The following is a 21,117-nucleotide window of genomic DNA, read 5'->3' on the forward strand; positions in this document are numbered from 1 at the left end:
GTATAATTACAGTACTAATGCAGCTTTAAAGCAGTTCGTAAATAATTTTTAATTGTAATATTTTAAATACCTTGTTATAATATGTGCATATGTAACTGAATATTTGTAATACTATGTTACTGAAGAAAAGTGTATTTTTTATTTCATTTATGACTTTATTTTACAAGGACTTTCATAAGAGGTATTATAATTTTAATTTAATATTTGTTTTTATCTAATGTAATAGTATATGTATATGTGTTTCACATCATTAGGTTTGTACCTGTCTGAAGCACAATAAATAAATAGATAGATATACTTGCACGTTAATGAAGTCCTCCGGACAGATTTCTGGCAATCCAGCATGTCTCAAAACTATAGCAATTGAAATTTCATTATTATTATTATTATTATTATTATTATTATTATTATTATTATTATTATTATTGATCGATGTATCTGTTTTCTGCCCGCATAAGTACAGTGACTCATAGAGATCCTTACAGGCTCTCAACTTGGCAGCGCGGAGAAACATCGTTAGGACCATAGGTATACCTGGCATTGCTTGCGCTTGCTCAAACCAGACTTCTCACTTTCGCCTTCCCCGCCTTGGAGAGTATTTCATTATCCTTCACTTCCCTTTGCTGATAATTTAATCCTTCAATGGATCGGACTTCTTCCTCTTTCTACTGCCATTTAGTTTAAGCAAGTACGATTATCCCGTAGTACTTCCCCATAAGACAAAAATGTCACGTCTCCAATTTCCTTCCTTACTTTTGCCATTACAGTGGCTCTTTCAGTTATATTTATTTATAAGTGACCGTACATATTACAGTAGCAAGTATGCAAGTTCCAAGGAGCCATGTATTTTATATAGAATTGTAATTCGTCTATCATTGAAATGAAATGGCGTATGGCTTTTAGTGCCGGGAGTGTCCGAAGACATGTTCGTCTTGCCAGGTTCAGGTCTTTTGATTTTACTCCTTAGGCGACCTGCGAATTCAGGATATAATAAACGCACTGCGTGGTCCGTATGATTAGATATACTTGCTTTCGAGACCGGGGCCGCCATCTCACCGTCAGATAGCTCCTCAATTCTAATCACGTAGGCTGAGTGGACCTCGAACCAGCCCTCAGGTCGAGAGAAAAATTCCTGACCTGGCCGGGAATCGAACCAGGGGCCTCCAGGCGAGAGGCAGGCACACTACCCCTACACCACGGGGCCGGCAAAATATGTCTATTACTCGGTAAAAGTCGTCGTGATAGGATGAAATGATGACGAAGACGATACATACACCCAGCCAGAGAAATTAACCAATGATGGTTAAAATTCCCGACCCTGCCGGGAATCGAACCCGGGACCCCTGTGACCAAAGGCCAGCACGCTAACCATTTATGGCTATATATTCCAAAATACTTATTACGTTCCAAACTATATTGCAAATTAATGAAAATCCTCAAGGAAATACTTAAATCGAGAGAGTTAATTAGTTCATCAACATTTCGTCTCAGAGGAATTTATGTTTTTCATGGACAATCAATATTAGAGCAGGAAATGCAGTATTTATGGAATTTTGTATGTCACTTCATTGCAGTTCCACTAAACGCCGAAATCAGTGTACTATTTTCTCCACGAGTATCGTGAGTAAAGAAAATCAAAATAAGTTCAATAGTTACTGAAGTACTTTCATCTTACCTATGAGGAAATTACTCGTATCATACCAGACGGGCTCACCTGTAAGCAAAGAAAAGTGTTACTGAATTACTGAACACAAGGAAAAGTGTGGATTAATAAGAAAGAACACATATAAATATTAATATACCTAACAAGAGAAAAGAAGAAAAGACTGCGATATCGTAATTACCCTTCATAGAAGAAAAAGTGTTCGATTTTAAAACGATCTTGGACACAATAATTTTACTCTCTTCGATATCCACTGATAGCAGAACATACTCGTCGTCAACAGGCCCCTCTGCTATCTAGTCTGTGTATTACCAGGATCTACCAACAAATATAAACCGGACAAACAGCCAGCCGAATAGTGCTAGGCCAGCGGATACTCTGGAACACGTGTTTTAACACGTAAAAGAATAACTCCGTCATAAACCATTAAAGTTAGAAAGAAAATGCACATGCTCTTTGCTATAGAAAACTGAATTTTAGGCATGGTTGGCTTTAATTTGTGATAGGACTAACCGCTTGTCCATTTTTTTAATTTTTTTTTTTTTTTGTTATGAGCAAGTTTAATAAAGATTGATTTCCAAATGTCTCATTATTGAAAATTGAGAATAGGACTGTGTTTGAATTTAATATATGAGTTATATCCATACCATGACCATGCAGGGTAAAATTGATGGACGTATAGGTCGTGGTCGAAGGAAATACCCTTCGCTGAGTAACTTATGGGATTGGACAGTACTAGAGTCTACTAGACTGATGAGGGCAGCCGTACATCGCACAGGCTTCGTTATGATTGTGGCCAACCTTCAGTAATGGAGAAAACACTACAAGAAGAAGATCCATACTAAATTCCATCTCAATTGATACAGTAGTTTTCCACGATTGAGCAATGTTATATTTAAACAATTTCGGGACTTTCAAAAATAGTTTCGTAAGTAATATATTTTCATTCCAATATTTGGAAATAAATGAATATGGTAGCTCTTTCAGAGAATATTTGTTCAAAATTTGATGATATTCCCCTCAGTGGTGTATACGCGATGTAATTTTGAAAGGGAGGCAGGCGTCGCTTCACTTTTTTATGGAGAGAAGTGGTTTATGAAGTGGTGTAGTGGTAAATTTAGTTGTGGGGAAACGGTATGAAATATCCCCCAGAACAGCGGGAGCTCCGAGGGTCCTCCATTTCCCCCCAGAAAATGGCGATCTTTGAGGTCCGTTGTATATGCTCTCAATTTCAACATTCTATGTGACATTGGCGTGTTGTTAGAGAGAAAGAGAGAGTGAAATGGATTTATTTCTGTTTTCCCCATTTGTAGGCTGCCAAAAAGACAAAGTTGACATAAAAAGTGGATTGATAACTACAAAGATCGTGTAAAACATGTCTATTCCAAACCAAACCCCACGGCATTTGACGCCCTTGAAAGGGTCTTGGCCTGCCCAACGACCGCTGCTCAGCTCGAAGGCTTGCAGATTACGAGAGGTTGTGGGGTCAGCACGACGCATCTTCGGAGCCGTTATTCTGGGCTTTCGAGACCGAGGCCGCCATCTCACCGTCAGATAGCTCCTCAATTCTAATCACGTAGGCTGAGTGGACCTCGAACCAAGCCTCAGGTCGAGAGAAAAATCCCTGATCTGGCCGGGAATCGAACCAGGGGCCTCCGGACGAGAGGCAGGCACACTACGCCTACACCACGTGTCTATTACTCGGTGAAAATCGTATCAATCAATAATTTTGCAATCCATGAGGAACTCCTTAAAGGACAAAGATATAGGTGGGAGTATAAGTAATGTTTCACTATTGTTAACGAGCCTTTCAGGCCTGGTATCCCAATGCCCTTAATAAATGGGTCATCCAAATTACATTTCTTGCAAAAGTTGCGAAATATGTGAGTAATGGCGCCGCTTGCTCTTATCATCACTCCTAATACCTGTATAGAGCCCAGATGATATTTCTCAGCTTAGTGTGGAATTGTAGGTTCATATATATCACATTTCTCCGTGTGCACATCACATCGTGGTGTAGATGATGCCTCGGTTCTAATTTGGGTGTGTATTGGAGCCCGATTGTATAGCTATCATGTCAGTCCGGCGGCTTGACCTAGCCTGAGACAATTCATGTACCTCCTAGTAGATTGTGTATTGCTTTCCTTTTAAGGCTTCAGCAGTCATAGATCATATACGTTGATGTCGTGAATTCCGTAGTGTCATTAACACGTTGAGTGCCATGCGACCCCATTTGTGTACGTGACAGTAGTCAAGTTTTTGAACTTCACGTCCCCATATGGGGTCGTACGTTCGTTCTAACTCGAGAACCGTGCGAACCCATTTGGGTGCGCAGTAGGTATGTGTTTCGAAGCTCTATAAATTTTCTTCCTGCCATCTGCTGGTCGTCTATTTAAGTACGTGCATAGTCCACCTTCCATTCCTCAATTCCTGTTTTGGCGCGACCCCATATGGGTACGTCAAAGTGCTCTGTAGGTTGACAAATTCATTGTCTATCTCGCGCACGGATTGTTTATGTAAGTGTGCAGAGCTGTGAGTATCCTTTTCTTTTTTTAAGTCGTTACGAATAAATCGAATAGTAAAAGATTTAGTGTAGATAGTCTGGACGATATATCGAACAAGTCGGACAATGATGGTGTAGACGAAGTATATAGTTACAGTGATTTTGAACCCAGTACAGAGCAAATAGCTATCACGCACGTTCATCCACATTGATGTTACTGTCTTCAGCATACGTATCCCCACTGTAATCCGGGTTTCTAAGCCAGCTGTTGCAAAAATTATGACCGTCTTCAATGATATAGTCACTGGTTTCCCATGTTGCACAATCATCGCTGCTAGGTTCTCTTAATCAAATTAAAATTTATACAAACAAATTTATATACTTGTTCAGTATTATTTAACTACTAATTCTTCTGATAATATTCTGTTACATCCTAATTTACCAAATTCACATGATTTTCATTATTTTATATAACTATATTCCATACGAAAATTTCCTAACCTAAAATCGGAAGATCGTCATTTACAAACATTTCCTGACCTAAAATCGGGGATTGTACATTTTTACGGCTCCAGCTAACGGCTAACAAGCTAACACATCTCTCATAATCAACAGCATTTAACGCGTCCCTGCAAAGGAAAAGGTAAATATTACCGAGGTTCGTGTCAGTAACTACTGTATAAGTACGACCCCATATGGGGGCGCGTGTACGTGTACAGTTCGTAATGACCAATACGACCCCATATGGGGTCGCAATATTTTACCTAATATACATAATAATTTAACTTAATATATCATAAATAGATCATCATTTCAGCGATCATTTGCTTGGTTAAGCCTGTGAACGTTTTGGCACCAGGGAGTAACTCGATGTTATTAGCTCATGGCACTAGACGGCAATCCTATGAAAATCGGTCTGGCACTCAACGTGTTAAATGGACAGGAACCAAGGGTTATTTTCTTGGGACCTACCAGGTAATGCAAGAAATGGAACTACATTTCCCGTCAGTTTCATGGCATTTCTCCAGTCGCTGCTGGTGAGACCTTCATGTTTCCTTACCCCTGTTTAACGGTTTGTGCGTTTTACTTGTATAGTATAACATCCCTACCCTTTTTTGATAAGTCACACCAGGAATTGAATTCTTTCTCATGGAGTTGTCGTAGATATTGACTGATTCGTATTCAATATTCAGGAGTAGGCCAAGTTTTCAGAAGCATTTCTCTGCTTCTATATGGAGGTCTCCAGTATGGTTAATGTGTATATTTCTGGATTATTTTTATTTTATTTTTAATGATGATTGACCGAAAATCGATTTAAATGCATTCTTACCATCGTCAAACAATTCAACTTACAGAATGTATAGAGGACTAGCGGTTACCCGCGGCTTCGCTCGCGTGGATTTCGTAAAATAATAAAAGTAATCGTTCCTCGGTACTCTACTAAGATATTATCTGAAAATCCCCAAAGTATAAACATTCACCGACAAACTGAGTTTCATTTACCCGGGAAACTCTTTGTAAACCACGTTTGTGTTATTGCCTATTGGGGCTAAGATGACCATGCAACATAGAACTGTACATATGAGAGACAGTCCTCTCTCAAATCGAAAAAAAAAAAAAAAAAAATGTTTTTAAAAGTAGATTCCAAATATCTATCTCCACTTCGTAACATTTTCATTTTTTGAGATAGGCTATAAGAATCTCCATAAAAAGGATTTAACCCCTTTATCAGTCCTTCCCGTTTTCCCAAGACAAAATGAAATACACGTAAAGGAGATTCCAAATATTAATTTTCGCGTCTTTGACATCATCAGTTTGTGAGATATAAGAATCTTCTTTAAAAATTATTCACTTCTTTTTCACTTCTTTTCAGCCCCCCCCCCCGGTTAAGTGCCTTTTTCGAAAACAAAAATACGTGTTCCTATATTTTTAAAGGACTTTACAAATACCAAGTTTCATGTATGTAACATGTTCAGTTCTTGACATATAATGTAGATATACTGGCACTTATTTTAAAAATCACACACTTTCTCAATTTTCAACCCCTTAAGTGGATTTTTCGAAAACAAAAAAGTGCGTGTTTCTTTTTTAAAGGAGACTCAAACTACAGTACCAAATTTCACGTCTGTTACATTTTCAATTTTGAGATATATGTATCCTCATAAAATGAATTCAACTTTTTTGTCTCTTTCTTCCACCCCCTCTCCCTTTAAGTGGACTTTCCGGAAACAAAAAATATGTTTATTTTCTTTTAAGGAGATTCAGAATACCAACTTTCACGTCTGTAAAATCTTCAGTTTCTGAGATATAAGTATCCTCTTACACAGAATTCAACTCCTTCTTTACTTATTTTCACCCTTCCCCCCCAAGCCGATTTCCCGAAAACAAAAAATACGTGTCTTTTAAAGGAGATTCCAAATACCAAGTTTCACGTCTGTAACATCCTTATCTTTTAAAGATATAAGTATCATCATAGAAATAATTCAACGATTATTTCAATTCCCCCCCCCCAAGTGGATTTCCGAAAACAAAAGAAGGCGTGTTTCTTTATTTTTAAAGAAGATTCCAAATACCAATTTTCACGTCTGTAACATCTTTCCTTTGAGATATAGGTATCCTCACAAAAAGAATTGAACTACTTTTTCACCCCACCCTCCGTTAAGTTGATTCCCCCCGAAAAAAGGCGTGCTTCTTTATTTTAAAGGAGATTCCAAACACCCATTTTCACGTCCGTACCCATCAGTTTTTGAGATATAAGTATCCACATAAAAATAATTCATTTTTTTACTTCCTTTCAGCCTCCCTCCTTAGGTGAGTTTTCCGAAAACCAAAAATACGTGTTTATTTAAAGGAGCTTCTAAATACCAATTATCACGACTGTAACATCTTCATTTTTCGAGATATGTGTCCTGACAAAAGGAATTCAATTCCTTTTCACCCCCTTCTCCCAAGTTTATTTTCCCCCTAAAATGCGCGTTTCTTTATTTTAAAGGAGATTCCAAATATCAATTTTCACGTCTGTATCAACTTAAGTTTTCATAAGATATAAGTATCCTCATACAAATAATTCAATAATTTTTTCAATTCTTTCACCCCCCTTAAGTGGGTTTTCCGAAATCAAAGGAATATGTGTTACTCTACTTGTAAAGGGGTATCCAAACACCAATTTTCATGTCTGCAACATCTATAGTTTTTGAGATATATGTAGACTCATACGAATAATCTAACTAATTTTTCAATTTTTTCACCCCGCCTAAGCGGATTTCCCGAAAACAAAAAAAAATGCATTTCTTTATGAGATTCCAATCACCAATTTTTACGTCCGTAACGTCTCCAGTTTCTGAGATATCAGTATCCAAATACAAAGAATTCAAGATACTTTTCAGTAGAATCAATGTATTTTTCCGAAAACAAAAAATCCGTGCTTCTTATTTTTGAAAGGGATTAAAAGTACCAATTTTCGCTTCTGTAACGTGTTAAGTTTTCGAGATGTACTGTAGATATGCTCATTCTAAAAATTCACCCCCCGTTTTTGTTCCTCTGAAGTGGATTTTCCGAAAAAATTACCTATGTCCCTTTACTTTTACAGGAGATTCCAAGTACCAGTTTTCAAGTCTGTAACATGTTAAGTGTCTGAGATACATTGTACGCCTAGACATACATTTTTTAAATTCAACCCCGTTTGTAACTCCCGTTCACCCCCTATTCATTGGATTTTTCAATAAGAAAGAAATACGAGCTTCTTTATTTTTAAAGCAGATTCCAATTACTAATTTTGTTGTCTGTAATATCTTCAATTTTGAGATACAAGTATCCTCATAAAAGGTATTCAACCAATTTCCCCCCTTTTTACTCCCTTAATGGGATTTTGCGAAAACAAAAAACACGTGTTTCCTTATTCTTAAAGGAGATTCCAAATAACAAGTTCTACGTCTGTAAACTTTTAAGTTTTTGAGATTTAGATATCTTCATTTAAAAATTTCACCCCTTAGCAACAAAAAGTACGTGTTTCTTTACTTTTGAAGGATATTGTAAATACCAATTATTACATCTGTAAATTTTAAAGTTTTGAGATATAGATACACTAATTTTAAAAATGTCTAAAAATTTACCCCATTTGTCACTCCTGTTTAACCCCGATTAACTAGATTTTCCAAAAACAAAAACATACGTGTTTCTTTATTTGTAAAGGAGATTCCAAATACCAATTTTCATATCTGTAACATCATCAGTTTTTGAGATATGTCTCCTCATAAAAGGTGTTCAACCAATTTTCCCCCTTTTTCACCCCCCTCAATGGGATTTTCCGAAAACAAAAAAATACGTTTTTCTTTATTTTCAAAGAAGATTCCAAATACCAAATTTCATGTCTTTAAACTGTTCACTTTTCGAGATATACACTCATTTTAAAAATTCAACCCCCTTTTCACCCCCATAGCAAAGGAATATCCGAAAATCCTCCCTTAGCAAGAACCTACTTTGTAATATGAACGTATTCCCAAAATTTCATTCCTTTATGTCCAGTAGTTTTGGCTCAGCGATGATGAATCAGTCAGTCAGTCAGGACAAGTTTTTTAATATATATAGACTAGCAAGATACCCGTGCTTCGCTACGGTATTATACTGAAATTTATAATTGAATGCTTATTGTTTTAGATATATAATCCGCCGAAATTCGCGATCTGACTCGTTTTCCGCGAGAATCCACCAAAATTCCCGATCTGACTGGTTTTCTATTATTTTACGCACGTTTCCTCCCATTTTTAAATCTTCCTTTCCAGCAATCTTTGCCATCTTTTCCTATAATATTTTTAATATGGATAAAATCCTTCAGGAGATCCGGCGTGCTCTCATATTGGGTGCACTGAACCAGCGGCCGGACTGCATTCTTAGTCATTACCCGTCCAGGAGCCGTTTCCAGCGCGGTCCGCACATTTGACGACGGTCCGGAACATATACATATTTTTTTTTTTGCTATTTTGCTTTACGTCGCACCGACACAGATAGGTCTTATGGCGACGATGGGACAGGAAAGGCCTAGGAGTGAGAAGGAAGCGGCCGTGGCCTTAATTAAGGTACAGTCCCAGCATTTGCCTGGTGTGAAAATGGGAAACCACGGAAAACCATCTTCAGGGCTGCCGACAGTGGGATTCGAACCCACTATCTCCCGGATGCGAGCTCACAGCTGCGCGCTCCTAACCGCACAGCCAACTCGCCCGGTGGTCCGGAATATTATTATTATTATTATTATTATTATTATTATTATTATTATTATTATTATTATTATTATTATTATTACTATTATGTGTTGCTGGAATGGCTGATGACAGGGAAAACCGGAGTATCCGGAGAAAAACCTGTCCCGCCTCCGTTTTGTCCAGCACGAATGCCACATGGAGTGACCGGGATTTGAACCGCGAAACCCAGCTGTGAGAGGCCGGCGCGCTGCCGCTTGATCAACGGAGGATCCTTATAAGTACATTAATAACAGTAAAATCAATTGGTCTCACCTCCTTCTACACCCCACCGCCGTTAAGTTTATTTACCGCCAACCCCCCCCCCCCAAAAAAAAATTAAAAGAATGCTTATTTCTTTATGTTTAAGGGAGATTCCAAACACCAATGTTCACGTCTATTACCTTCAGTTTTGAGATATAAGTATCCCCATTAAAATAATTTACTTTTTTTCACTTCATGTCATAATAATCCCCCTCACCCTAAGTGAATTTTCCCGGAAAAAATACTTGTTTCTTTAATAGTAAAGGATCTTCTAAATACCAATTATCACGACTCTAACTTATTCAGTTTTTGATTTATGTGTCCTCATGAAAGGAATTCAACTCCTTTACACTCCCGCCCTCCAAGATTGTTTCTCCACCAAAACGCGTTTTTCTTTGTTTTTAAAGGAGATCCAAATTCGAATTTTCACGTCTGTAACAACTTTAGTTTTTATTAGATGTATGTATTCTCATACAATTAAGTCAATTAATTTTTCAATTCTTTCACCCCCCCCCCCCTCTCATTGGATTTTCCGAGAATATGCGTTTCTTTACTTTTAAAGCAGATTGCAAATATCAAATTTCACGTCTGTAACATCTTCATTTTTGAGATATCAGTAACCTAATTAAAAGAATTCATCACCATTTTCAGTCACTTTTACCCCCCCCCCCTTCCACCCAAGTGGTATTTCCGAAAACTAAAAATACACTTTTCTTTATGTTTAATAGAGATAAAAAAATATCATTTTTCACTTCTGTAACATGTTAAGTTTTTTAGATATACTGTAAAAATCCTCATTTTAAAATTTCACCCCTTTTGAGTTCCCCTTAAGTGGAGTTTCCAAAAACAAATCACCTATATTTCTTTACATTTACAGGAGATTTACACCCACTTTTTACGTCTGAAACATTTTACGTTTCCAAGATATTCTGTAGATATAGTCTTTCAAAAAATTCTCCCCAATTTGTCATTCCTGTTTAACCGCCATTAATTGGCTTTTCCAAAAACTAAAAAATACGTGTTTCTTTATTTTTAAAGGAGATCCCATATGCGAATTATCAGTTATGTAATATCTTTCGTTTCTGAGATATGTGTATCCTCATTAAAGGCATTCAACCCATTTTTCACCCTTTTACACCCCTCCTATTTGGATTTACTGGAAACAAAAAAATACGTGTTCCTTTATTTTTAGAGGAGATTCTAACTACCAATCTTTACATCTGTAAATTTTAAAGTTTTAAGATGTAGACACACTCATTTTAAAAAATTCACCCCCCTTTTCACCCCCCCCCCCAATATTTGGATTTTCCAAAAACGAAAAAATACATGTTTCTTTACTTTTAAAGTAGATCCAAAATACCAATTTTCAGGTCTGTATTATCTTCAGGTTCTGAAATATAAGTAGCCTCATGAAAGGCATTCAATCCATTATTCACCCTTTTACACCCTTCCTATTGGGATTTTCTGAAAACAAAAGAATACGTGTTTCTTTATTTTTAAAGGAGATTCTAAATACCAATTTTACTATAACCTTTAAAAGTTTTGAGATATAGATACACTCATTTTAAAAATTCACCCCCTTTTCACCCCCCCCCCATTAATTGTATTTTCCACAAACAAAAAATACGCGTTTCTTTATTTTTAAAGGAGATCCCAAACACCAATTTTCAGGTCTGTAATATCTTCAGGTTCTGAAATATTAGACTCATGAAATGCATTCGACCACTTTTTCAACCTTTTTCACCCTTCCTATTAGGATTTTCCGAAAACAAAATATACGTGTTTCTTCATTTTTAATGGAGATTCTAAATACCAATTTTTACATCTATAACCTTTAAAAGTTTTGAGATATAGATACACTCATTTTAAAATATTACCCCCTTTTTACCCCCCCCCCTATTGGGTTTTCCAGAAACAAAAAAATCGTGTTTCTTTATTTTTAAAGGAGATCCCAAACTCTAATTTTCAGGTCTATAATATCTTCAGTTTCTGAGATATAAGTAGCCTCATTAAAGGCATTCAACCCCCTTTTCACCCATTTTCACTCCTCCTATTGCGATTTTCCGAAAACAAAAAAATACGTGTTTCTTTATTTTTAATGAAGATTCTAAATACCAATTTTTACATCTGCAAACTTTAAAAGTTTGGAGATATGGATTCACTCATTTTAAAAATTAACCCCCTTTTCACCCTCCCATTAATTGGATTTTCCAAAAACAAAAAATACGTGTGTCTTTATTTTTAAAAGAGATCAAAGGTACCAATTTTCAGGTCTGTAATATCTTCAGTTTCTGAGATATAAGTACCGGTATCCTGATTAAAGGCATTCAAACCCTTTTTCACCCTTTTTCACCCGTCCTATTGGGATTTTATGAAAACAAAAAATACGTGTTTCCTTATTTTCAAAGAAGATTCTAAATACCAATTTTTACATTTGTAAACTTTTGAAGTTTTGAGATATAGGTGCACTCATTTTAAAATTTCACCCCCCATTTTCACCCCCTTAGCAATGGAATATCCAAAAATCCTCTCTTAGCGAGCACCTACATCTTAGTATAAATGTATCCCAAAAATTTCATTTCATTATGTCCAGTAGTTTTGGCTCGGCGATGATGAATCAGTCAGTCAGTCAGTCAGTCAGTCAGGACAAGCTATTTTATATATATAGATGGTTGTTCAGCTGTACTTTCTCTTAAAACACTTATTACCACCACCACCACTTAGAGATTTTTTTTTGCTAGTTGCTTTACGTCGCACCGACACAGATAGGTCTTATGGCAACGATGGGACAGGAAAGGGCTGGGAGTGGGAAGGAAGCGGCCGTGGCCTTAATTAAGGTATATCCCCAGCATTTGCCTGGTGTGAAAATGGGAAACCACGGAAAACCATTTTCAGGGCTGCGGACAGTGGGGTTCGAACCTACTATCTCCCGAATACTGGATACTGGCCGCACTTAAGCGACTGCAGCTATCGAGCTCGGTACTTACAGAATCTAAATGTTATCTTGTGCTGATTATTTCATGTATACACTCGTAGAACTGTACAACAAATGAATGGGTGTTGTACCCGTCCAATTGGTATTTTTATTGGTCTTAGAGAGGTTGGTTCAATTCTCGTAATGTAACACGGGTCTACGCGCGAGCGAGCACCAGCTGATTACCGTGCCGTTCTGCTGTGGACGAGAGGAAACTGTGTCAGGCGGTGAAGGCCACCCGTACGTCACAGGGTTTACGTCACATAGCGAGCCGGAGGCAAAGGGGAAGTGTGATTCCAGAAAGATCTGCTCCAAATTTGGAATAACGAATCACGTCGCAGAATAGCTGACGACCAATGAGAATTAGTATAGCTGTTCTACAGTCAGAGAATCATTCTGGAAAGAAGAGGAACAGTGTGGTTTTAGAAGAGACGACGAACAGTGTGGTTTTAGTACGGCTAAGAGTACGATGGTCACTGCTAAAGTCGAAGGAACTAGTTGACTACGAGATAGTACTGCACGACGATTATGGTATTCGAGCGTGCTAATTTAATTTTCTGTTTAGACGGATCATCCTAGTGCGATATATCATTGCCGCACATTTTCCTGGGTGGAAGTTTCCAAACCACGGACAGTCAGTACAAGACGTTACGTCAACTTTTGCCGTAGGAATTTGTGGAATGTTCTAGTAGGAATTACGAGGGAAGATTATCATTGAAATGGAATCTTCGAGAATAAACCTGTCCGAGGAATATCGTTTCCAACAGTAATATAGTGGATTATTCGAGATTCTGACAACCCAATGATGTGCTGTAAATTGATAAATGAGGTCAAGATTTTGAAGCTTTCTGTGGGGTTGAACCACAGTGTACATCATTGCGCCAGTTAAGTACTGTAAGGCAAACAGTTAGTCTACAGCGAGTGTGGATCAAATGTTAATAATAAATTTTAGTTTCAGCAACATCAACGAAGGCGAGCCGTCATCATGGACCGACCAAGAAGGAAATCCTGGGGAACTCTAAAACACCGCTGGAGTGATTCTACGCTATTTGACTGCACAGGAATCCTGATGTGTTAAGCCGACGTGTGTGAGCCAGCACGATGAATTTGTTCATCTACAATCAGCCCTAATCCGGAGGAGGAACCTGCATCTACACCTACATTCAAGACGCCGGAGATTTACATCGGAATAATAAGTACTCTTGTCACATTTTCTTCTCTTTCAGTAGATTGCTAGTTGGATTGTATTCTTATATAATGAAACGTAGATTAGTTAGAGATGTAGTATTTAAGTTGTGGTGATGGTAGAGTAATCACTGATTCATTGATTACATTTTGTACATTTCTTGGAATATTGCTGTGTTGATCCAGTGACTGATAACCCCAGTTGTTAGTGAATTTCACGAGGTTACGTGTAATTAAGGTCTTCGAAATGAATTACGGGGAAATGAAGGCTAATAATAATAATAATAATAATAATAATAATAATATGTAAGACTTCATTCAAAATCATGACTATAATAATAAATTATCGGATTATGTTAAAGCAAAAGCAATAATTAAATCGAAGCTTTGGTAAAGAAATGACTTGTGAAATAAGTTTGACCTTAGAAGGGAAGGTGATAGCTGTGGACAGTAGGCAGCTCATCGAGATGATGCGTTTAGAAATAATAATCAGGGATATAATAATAATGAGTCGGAATAATTTAAACTTGTTGTTGAGAGTTAAATGTGAGCGACGATTGCGATGATAAAATTTGATATTAGGCAACATGATGACCGCTAGGGTACATGTTAGTCGTAAGGATATTGTGATTTATGGCGATATGGTAAATTATTCAGGGAATAATAATAAACTTTCGCTCAACAACTTATATTGTGTAAAATAATGACTCAATAATTTGTTTTTCCTTTCTCTGAGGTTATGAGTTCATTCTTCGATGTATCCCTAACTGATAGTGGTGATGATTGTTTCTTCTATTTTTTATTCATCCTATTTTGGTCATTCATCACAGGTCATGGTGATTCATTGCTATTTATTGCAAATAATGCGAGGATCTTAAACCTAACTCTGAAGGGAGATATAATAATAATAATAATAATAATAATAATTGTACCGGGTGGTACACCTCCACGCCGCTAATTTAAATGCGCGCCAGTTAAAACTCCTCTGCTGTAGGAAGTCTGAACTTTATTGACGTTATTAATTTTCTACCTTCTCAGAAGATGTCACTACCTGTAAATTTTGGAGTTTTAGAACTATGTCACTTTTGATGTGTTTTTGTTTCCCTTGAAGTAAGAAGTGTGAACTTTCTCTTCTAGAGGACACTACTGAAGATCTACAATAGTGCAACCTAGTGCGGAGTCAAAGAACTATATTTTTGGAGAAAATTTAATTTCAAGAGTTTGTTCTTTGTTAAATTTCTTTCTGTCATTGTTTAAGTTGGCAATATTTACCCCTTTCTTCCCCTTGTTATGAATGTATCCAATCCCGAATTTCTTCTATTAATTTCTGACCAATCTGGTGTATCTTCCCCCAACTTGAATCTGTTGCGGGGTCCTACCCAATAAAGAGTTTGTGGGAGGGTGTTTTCTTTCCCCTAACGCCTAGAACCTTCCGCGAGAGGATATAAACTGCTGATTTTCGGGTCTCCGGGCCACTTCTGTTCCATCTTTCAGTGTGTTAAGTACATAGCAGGGGGCGGGAAGCGCCTCTTTCTTCTCCAGCCGTTCAACACAAGGTAATGGCCGATTAATAACTTCTTTCTTTGCTAGCTCAGCAGTTTAACTTTCGGGGCGGGTTCTAAGCGTTCAACCATGTAACCTTTTCCTAAAATGTAACTACTCTTTTCATATATTCTCTTTTAAAACGACATATCGGGATAGAGAGTGCTTAACCCTCTCGAGCTCCCACTCACATTGTCCTGAGGTGAACTTATTTTTCTCAACCAATTCTTCCGTAATGTAATGTAAATTGCTATTAAGTCACTTCTGTAGTATGGGATTAGCCCTTGTATTAACGGCCTAGTGCCAAGTAGGTCTTAAGCAAAGTGTATTAGGAGTGCAAATTCGCCTCCTCTCAAATTGTATTTTAGAGGTCATGTATTAACTTTCTTGTCATTTAACAGACCTCAGTAGGTTGGGTATTTTGCCCCTGTGTATATGTCCTTTGAGGACGGCTTAAAGGTGGAGTTCGGAGTGGCCTATGATAGGCTTGTATTTTAGGGGGAAGTTGCCCTTTTTGAAAATTGTGTTTCTGCCTCAAGGAGGCTTTTGGATGTAATTGGAAGCAGATGTTTCTGGCATGTTTGGGGGTTTTCGGCCCCTTTGTTGTATGGTGTTCATTGTAAGGTTGGGCTCATTGCTCAAGAATTATGTTTCTGACTTTTGAAGCCCCAAATGGGATACCTATGTAAATGTATTTGTCAATCGTGTTTCGGCTACTAAGTACCTGTTCTATTTGTTGTTACCTAATTTTAAAAAGAAAATATAACCTTGTTAAATTTTAATATTAATTTCACTTTAGTAGCTTGAGACCCGTTCACCACCCCGCACCTTCTTTCATGCATAACTACCACCAAAACACGGTAACAAGTGGTAGCAGAGCGTGGTTGAATGGGTCTCAATTTAGCCCCTTTTGACGGCTAAATATTGTTTGTTCCGAACTCTAACCATTTTCTCAGTTGCTGGAATTTTTTGACCTTTTCAAAATTGGTCTGTCATCATGCCCGGCCCTCGCGATGTTCTCCTTCTTAACTATTTGCGCAAGGAGGAGTTGATCTATGAATTAACTATCAGAAATGTGCAATCTGGAGGCACGGTTGCAATAGACACTAACAAGCTTAGAGAGTCCCTGGATTTGCCCATTTCCATCCCCAATTTGGGAGAGAAAGAAATTGACGATTCTCTTTCCACGATCACGGAGAATGTTACTGGGCTAGCTTCTGTAGTTAGTTTTTTTGATGAAAATGATCCGTCTCCGAATCAAATTAAGCGTGTGCAAGGCAGGCTATATCATTTTTCGAATAGGGTTAACGATCTGTTGTCTCTAAAACTGAATGACGTTCAGAGGAAGGAAGCTAGTAAGCTCCTGGAAAATATTTCCGAATTATCTAGTAAGGTCACTCAATTGTTAACTGGGGAAGTTCCTCCCAAATCTGATCAGCCCACCATAGTGAATGTAGGTAGCGAGGAAGAACCTGCTAAGGGAGAAGTAAATAGGAAAACCATCGCTGCTCAAACTATCTCTGCCCCATTGGACAACGAGTCTGAACGCCGTGCATCGCTGAGTAACATCCGTTCTGAATTAACTTCTTTGCCATTGAAACCTTTACCTACTATGTCACCCGGGTTTAGCAGCTTGCCTCATCCATTGGCAATGTTGCTCAGAGGTATTTCTAAGTTTTCTGTTAATACCACCAGTGATGTAATTTCATTTTTAAGATTTCTAGTGGAATTTCAGGATCATGCCCTTGTGTTTTCTCTGTCTCCATGTCAAATTTTGCAAATTATCTATCCGTATGCTATTGGTATTCTCTCTGATAAAATCGTAAGAGCCATTGCCGAGCAATCATCTATTGAGGATTTCCATGCCCACTTGCTAGCTAACTTCATCCCTGCTAGGGCCAGGTCCTCCCTTATTCAGAAGTACTATTATCGGGTACAGCGCTTGGATGAAAACTTGGCTGATTTAATACAGGACATTAAGTTTTATACTAGGGTGTTTGCCCTTCATTTTCCTGAAGATCAGATTGTACAGGCTATTGTAGAGGGAATTTCACCTCCCTATAGGTCATATTTGTGTTTCGCGGCGTGCCCGCAATTCTTTTCTGAACTTGAAGCATTGGCCGTCTCAGCGGAAGGAGTTAGATACGCCGATTCTTTGCGTGTCGCGAAAGAACCCCCGCCTTCCTTTAGTAACACTCGGCCTCCACCCCGCCGACCAGTCAATCCCCGTAAATGTTATGCTTGCGGGTCGCCTGACCATCTGCGCAACAAGTGTCCGCTGATCAAGTCAAGTGGGACAAGGAATGGAGCCGGGTCATCACAAGGCTGTTTTAAATGTGGGGCTTTCTCACATATTGCCAAGAATTGTCCCAACTCAAATAGCACCCCCTCCTGCTCAGCTTCTGGTGCAAATTCCACCTATGCCAATAATAAAAAGTGACTAGTGGCTTCGGCTGAGTCGACTAATCCATCTTCCCGAGACTCAGCCCCTAGTAAACAGGTTGTAAATGCAGAGAACGATCAGCCTTCAAATTCATCTTTTGAATGCCCTAAAGAATGTCTTAGGATTGCGGCGGATACCCCCGCACCTGTTCCTTTTCTTAAGATTGAGTTAAATAACGAGCCTATAACAGCTCTCTTAGATTCAGGGAGTGTTTGTTCGATTATTTCGGCTGAATGGTATTCTAAATTGAAATCGGTTTGTAAACTTCCTGACTATGTCTCTTCTCCTGTTCAATACATTTCGGCTAATTCATCTCCATTAGAAATTCTAGGTTCCTTACTGGTCAAGATTCGTATTTTTAAGTTTACATGGAAAATTAAATTGTTTGTGGCCAAGCAATTGTCTTGCCCCATTATATTGGGAGCTGACTTTATTTCTCACACTGGTCTTGTGCTCGATCTCCAGTCTAGGTCGTGCACATTCAAATTTCCTTCTAGTTGTAAAATACCACTATTAAAGTGTAATTCTGTGTCATGTTCTTCTATTTCGCCTACCCAGGATGAGATGTTGTTAGACCTTAGACATCTACCTGAGGAGCAGGCTGATAGTATTCGCAAACTGTGTCAGTCGTTTCCCGAGGTGTTCTCTGATACTCTTGGTGTTACTGACCTTATTGAATACAAAATTGAGGTCACGGATTCGATTCCTGTTCGTTTTCCACCGTATAGGCTATCTCCACCTAAAATGAAGGCTCTGAAAGAAATTATCGATCAGATGTTGAAGGATGGTATTATTAGGCCCTCTAAGTCGGCGTATTCATCGCCTATTTTTCTAGTCCCGAAACCCCAAGGAGGCTTCAGGCCTGTCATTGATTACAGGGCTCTCAATCGGAAGGTGGTGTTGCAATCTGTGCCCCTTCCTGACCTTCATTCTTGTTTTTCATGGTTTCGTAAGGCCAAGTTCTTCACCATCTTGGACTTAAATCAGGCCTATAATCAAATTCCCCTTGCCGAAGAGTCTAAACACCTTACAGCGTTTGCCACGGACTGGAATTTATATGAATACAACCGCGTGCCTTTCGGGCTCCCTACGGGAGCAGCTGTGCTCACTAGGCTACTAGATAGAGTTTTCTCCGACATCAAATTCGAGTACTTATATCACTATTTAGATGATGTCGTCGTATTTTCAGAGACTTTTGAAGAACATCTAGATCATCTGCGAGAAGTTCTCGATCGCCTTCGTAAGGCTGGGTTAACCGTTAAGTTGTCCAAGGTCGCCTTTGCTAAGCCCTCTATGTCATTCCTAGGGCATATTGTGTCACCCGAGGGTGTAGCAGTCGATCATTCTAGAACACAGGCCATCCGTGATTTTAAACCTCCCAAGGACATTAAAAGTATCGCCAGGTTCATTGGTATGGTGAATTTCTTCAGAAAGTTCATTCCTAACTTTGCTAATAGAGCGGCGCCCTTAAACCTTCTTCGTAGGAAAGGCATCAAATTCGAATGGGGACCTTCTCAACAAGCCGCTTTTGAAGATCTGAAATTAGCTCTCTGTAATGCCCCTGTCCTTGCTATGCCTGATTTCTCAAAGAAATTCATCGTCCAAACGGACGCGTCATCGTCAGCTGTAGCTGCAGTCCTTCTTCAAGAGACTGAACTAGGGAGGCGACCCATCGCCTATGCATCTAGGACTCTATCGGCTCAAGAAGCCAAGTATTCCATCTATGAGCTCGAAGGGTTGGCAGTCTTATTTGCCTTAGAAAAGTTCCGTCTCTATCTGGAACATGTCAAATTCGACCTGGAAACAGATAATCAAGCCCTAAGCTGGGTCTTAGGTAGGCCGCGTCGTACTGGTCGTATAGCCCGCTGGGCTATTCGTATTTCCGCCTTCCAGTTTGATGTTAGACATATCAGAGGTACCGAAAATGTTGTTGCTGATGGACTCAGCCGTATGTTTCATAACGACGTCGAGACCCACGAATCGGTCGATAGTTCATCACCTTCCGAGTCCATACTATCTGGTGTTAATGCCATCTTAACAGATGCTCCCATGCTTTTTAGGGATATTGAGAAATACCAACGTGAAGATCCGACGCTGGCTCAGATAATGGAAACCCTTTCTTCTGGGGAACATGCTGTCCCTTATGTTCTGAGGAATGGTGTTCTATGTTGCCCTTCGAGGCATGATAAGTTGATGAAAGTTGTTGTTCCAGCGGTTCTTGTACCTATGATCTTCAAGTATTATCATGAGACCCCATTAGGAGGGCATCTTGGAATCTTTAAAACTCGTGAAAAGATTCGTGAAATGTTCATCTGGAAAGGTATGGACGGCGAAATTCGTGAACTTGTAAAAGCTTGTAAATCTTGTTTGCTCAGTAAACCCACCATGTCCACCAAGGTAGGCCTTTTGTCTTCGCATCAAGCGTCGCGCCCCATGGAACGCCTGTATATCGATTATGTAGGACCCTTCCCCCAGTCAAAGGGTAATGCCAACAAGTTCATCCTTGTATGCGTAGATGGTTTTACAAGATTTTCGTGGTTATTTCCGACTAAGCTGGCTACCGCTCAGTCTACAATTACTTGCTTAAATTCTATTTTTGCTTCTTTTGGTCCGTGCCAATATGTTGTATCTGATAATGCTAAGGCTTTTACATCTAATCTTTTTCGTAAATTCTGTTTTGACTTGTCCATCTCTCATGTAACTACTTCTGCTTATTACCCTCAACCATCCCTGGCTGAACGGGTTAACCGTAATCTCAGGTCCGCACTTATTGCCTATCATCATGAAGATCATTCCAGGTGGGACACGTCCCTGCATTGGATAGCTTTTGCTTTGAATTCGGCGGTTCATGAATCTCACAAGTTTACTCCAGCTTCTTTGATGTTCAAGTTTGTTCCCAACTCGCCGCTCTCTAACCTCTGGTCTCTGAATGACATTCTACCCGAGACAATAGATCCGGATAACATTAAAGATCTTTGGAAGAAGGCTAAAGCCAATCTTAAAGTGTCTCATGAAAAGGTTAGGGAAAGGTATGATCGTGGACGGAGACCCACCCCTTTGAAGGTAGGTGACCAGGTTATGGTCAAAAATTTTGTTCCCGCGGGCAAGCTTGCCCCCAGATTTCATGGGCCATGCATCATTCTCGATTTTCTCACCCCGGTTACATTGTTAGTAAGTAATCCAGCCACCGAGAGGATATTTAGGGTTCACCTGTCCCAGGTGAAACCGATGTAAATTTTGTGTTAACTTGCTTCATATAATTTGATAGGAATATGATGGTTATATTTTTTTTTTGAGTTCCACACTTAA

This window comes from Anabrus simplex, chromosome 3 (assembly GCF_040414725.1).
Source record: "Anabrus simplex isolate iqAnaSimp1 chromosome 3, ASM4041472v1, whole genome shotgun sequence".
Lineage (NCBI taxonomy): Eukaryota > Metazoa > Arthropoda > Insecta > Orthoptera > Tettigoniidae > Anabrus > Anabrus simplex.